This window comes from Rhododendron vialii, chromosome 3a (assembly GCF_030253575.1).
Source record: "Rhododendron vialii isolate Sample 1 chromosome 3a, ASM3025357v1".
Classification (NCBI taxonomy): domain Eukaryota; kingdom Viridiplantae; phylum Streptophyta; class Magnoliopsida; order Ericales; family Ericaceae; genus Rhododendron; species Rhododendron vialii.
The window spans coordinates 6,905,122-6,909,402 of NC_080559.1; the positions used below are offsets into that span (position 1 = coordinate 6,905,122).

Below are 4,281 nucleotides of genomic sequence, written 5' to 3' on the forward strand. Positions count from 1 at the left end.
AAAAAATCAAAAATTGTACCCGTTTAATGCATGGGATAAAAAAATAATATTGATTTTTTTTCGATCCCATGTATCGAACGGGCACAACGCTAGTCATAAAAAGTATAGTTTAATATTTTTTCGGTCTCATGTTTGATGAATTTGGAGTACCACGTGACGAGATTCCTGCTGGGCAAAGAATAATTTTTCCTAAGTCTCTCCCACCCCCCTCCCACGTTCCTTTATCTCTCCACCTCCCCATGTCTCTTTCTCTCTCTCTGTTAAAAAAAAAATTCAAACTTCTTGGAATTTAGGATTGAGAGGATTTTGGCTTCAGCTACATTTTTATAGTATATTGATAGATAGATAGATTGTGGAAGTTGACAATTGCTTTAACAAAATGCAAGGTGAAGTAAGGTCTAGCAGTGAAACACAAGAACCAATGACCTCTGGAGTTTTTTTTTTTTTTTTTGATCCAGAATTATGGAGTTCACAGTTACAAACATTTTGCACTTTTGAGCATGCTGGCATGGAATTTTGTGGTACATTACTCAAAAGACAAAAAAGTGAATGGTCCCGAGGAGCAATTCAAATGCGCCTGAGGCGGAATCACGAAATGAGAGAAAATGTCAATGAGCCCGGGCGCAGCTTACATGCGCTTGGGGCGCACCCAAATTGCGCCTGAGGCGCATGTGATGCAGCAAATTTTTTTATTTTGCGTTCTACTGAGTTTTTCTAGTCCGAATTGGCAAGGGATTGAAAAAGGCAATCCTTTAAGCCGAATTGGCAGGGGACTGAAAAGGGCAATCCTTTAAGGATTATATTGAGTTTTTCTAGTCCGAATTGGCAGGGGATTGAAAAAGGCAATCCTTTAAGCCGAATTGGCAAGGGACTAAAAAGGGCAATCCTTTAAGCATTATAAGGATTGTTAAAGCATAAGAGAGGCACAAGAAGCCCGTATGAATTGATTCTATGAGTTCCATCCACGAAGATTTCATTGACATATATTTTTATTTGCAGGTACATACATGATTCAAAAGTTTAGAAATGGTTGAAATATGCAAGTAAAAATATGTGGTTCTTGGACCTGGGGGCACTATGCTTGTGAGTCTCATTCTTGGGCCTAAAAAAGTGATTAAAATTTTGTATTTTTGGGGTTCTGAAAATCATAACTTCAAGAAAACGACTCACAAAATGAACTAACTAAGAGTTTTCCATATTTTTGGGGTCGGTTTGTATTTTTTTCTTGGGTAAGTCAAAATTCATGAAAACCAAAACCAAGTTACAAAAACTACAGAGTTCAGACCAGACCCACAAAAAACCTTTGAAACGGACTTGGTTCTAGAAATGAAGTAGCAGAAACCTTTGAACTTAGTTTGGGTGAGGTCCGCCAAGCCAAGGCAATAGTGCACACCAAGGCAACGCATGATAGGCCCCAGCCAGTAGCGAGCTACTGTAGGAGACCCTCAGCCTCAAAAAATTATTAATTTAATAAAGAGTGAGCCGACGGCCCACATATCGGATATTAAACTAATAAGAACAGATACTAAACTTGATCTTAGCCAGAAGGCCGAGAAAGTTTTTCTCCCCTCATTTCTTTGCTTAGGCGATGTGAGAAACAATCTCCAAAGTAACAAACTGGATTTTACTACTTTTTCACAATCTGCTTGGTTTGTGTCGTCTATTTGACTCGGTTGTTTGAAGCCTCTGAGCACCTCGTGAATCCGTATGTCCCAATTACATCATTGTAGTAACTGGTGAATTTATTGAGTATCAGATTGCTTAGGATAACAACCAAACAACCCCCCCCCCCCCCCCCCATCCCCCCTCTTGTAAATTAGCCCCGTAAATAGTTGTAGGTTTCCCATCTTTTATTAGGGATTAAGGTTGAGCGTCTTGCTACTCTCTTTTTTCTTCCTTCTCTTAAACCATGATGATCAAGATATTTAGATAATGAGCGCTATATCATTCCTCGGATGAGAAGCCTAACTAGGTGTTCGACCCTGGCTAAATACTTTCTCAAGTTCTTCTTTCAGCAACAGTCTAGGGAATGTCTCTGGACATGCATAGGGAGCCTAACCTGCAGAAAACTTGTTGACATCAAGTCATCTATGTCTCATGGTCGTCTAATGCGTCCATGATCAAAACCAAACACTCTCACTTGAATGTAGAGAAACTTATTATAGGATCATCGCAATAACATTACAAAATACTCACTTGAGGAGCACCCCTCTGAGCTCGACTCCCTCATTTTGTCTCTAACCCTCAACACAAGTCCTGCCTTGGGTGAATCCCGATGATGAAACAGTTTCTGATTATTTAATGAAATGTAGAGAGGTCAAAATGAATCTTGTAGGCACTCTAACAAATTTAATGATCGAGTACCCTAGAACTGGGGATGTGTGCCTCAAATGGAACTTAGAATGTACGAAAATGTACTTTAGCCTTTGTCTTGCTGATGATCTTTGAATCACTCTCCCTTCGACCAACTTTCATAACTAAAACTTTATTATTTTAATTGTTCATTTCCATCATCTTTTAATATAGTGAATTATTGTTATATAATTGGTCTTAATCCGATTTAAAATGAAAACAATACGAGCGTTTTATTGAAATAATTTTTTTCACGACCAATTGAGGGTAAAATGGTCATGTATTTTGATGTAAAATTTATTTTCATCGAAATCAATTCGGTAGGAAAGTAGATTGGACAAGCTTTCTAACGGTTCAAACCACGAGCGAATTGGAGTTCGGGAGTGTCTGAGGCAAGTCCGCAAAGTTGGGACATGTTATGCACTGTTCAAGTGCGCCCGGGGCGCATTGCAATGCGCCTGGGCACGAAGGGTAGCACCAGGGACACGTTAATGTTGCTCAAACTTTGCGGACTTGCTCCGGACACCGCCGAACTTCAATTTGCGCGTGGTTTGAACTGTTAGAAAGCTTGTCCAATTTACTTTTTATCCCAAGCAGTTTTTAAAAAAAATCATTCGTACATCAAAGGAAGTGACAATTTTACCCTCAATGGGTCCAAATATGATTCATTCCGGTAAAACGCGTGTTTATTTCTCATTTTAAATCTGATCATGACCCATTGTATATCAATAAATAGTGTTTTTTAAGTACTAAAAGTTGGTGGAATCTAACCATAAAAATATTTGCCTTTAGTTCATGAAGACTGGGTTGAAATAGGACAACTACAAAATTCGTTGAAGCCACTAAGGCTAAAACAAGTTCTACGTTTGATTTGGCAATCAAATTACTAATTCTAAGGTATTTCTTCTTTGGTCAAGTGTTCATAGAGTATCTATACTTCATCAAAGCGTAGGAAAAACCGTTTCATCATTGTCATTTGCCCAAAGCGGGGCTTCAATATTTTCAATTTTAAATTGGGTGTCTTGCTAAAACTATCCACACAACAAAAATGAGAATATTTCCAGATGAACACCGAAAAGGATTGACAGTATTTTCTATATTTCAGTCTACTGCCACCACATTACAACTATGATCTTTAGTGCCGCCACAACGGATTCCTAACATTCTCTATTCAAGAAAATTTTCTGTAAACCAAGTTAATTCTATGGTACTTGTTGACTGGCTAGCAGATTAATGACTGTTGTATCAAAGTACGTAATAGGTAGGGGTTGGGGCTTTCGTTTCATCAAATAAGTTCTATTTTTCGCATAAGTTTGCTTGAATGCAAGTGATACTGTAATTCTATTTCGTGGAACGTTGTTGCGTATGTGACGGATTCGTTCACGAACTCTGCAATGTTACGATTTATTGTCATGCTTTCAGATGTCTTTCCCTTCAATAATGGAGTTGAATCCTCACAAGATCAGCTGAGTTATGATCAACTTACTACCTTCCCAGGTGAAAGGAAGTTAACATACTAAGTGAGAGAAAAAAGGGCGCATCCAAAAAAATCAGTAGCAAAATTTCAGAGAAAACCACCCCAAAGCCAAGTTGCTATGGTATCTCCTACCCTGGCTATAGGCTTATTCTGTGCATCATAATGAGTTTTTTGAAAACAGAAATTGCGGAAGTGGGATGAAGTGACAAGGAAAGATAGCCCGACGAAATGGCTTATTATAGTAGATCACCCACATATGGGGTAATTCACACAGCAATTTCGCCAGACGCACCGCAGAAATAAATCGAGTGAAATGAGAATATGTCGGATTGACAAGACGTGGAAGGAGCTCGACACCCACGTTGAGCGGATCCCCGCTCAAAGAGACAGAGAAGAAATCCAATTTTTGGACCAAGTCGGTCAGGATCTCAGAAAAAAAAAAGGGCCCCAGC

General features: G+C 38.9%; 1 non-coding gene across 1 annotated transcript; it reads right to left on the reverse strand.

Moving 5' to 3' along the window:
- Positions 1–1,359: 1,359 nt before the first annotated feature.
- LOC131321525 (U2 spliceosomal RNA) lies at positions 1,360–1,561 on the reverse strand. Its single transcript, XR_009198565.1, has one exon. It is a non-coding gene; the product is annotated as a U2 spliceosomal RNA (small nuclear RNA).
- Positions 1,562–4,281: the final 2,720 nt, after the last annotated feature.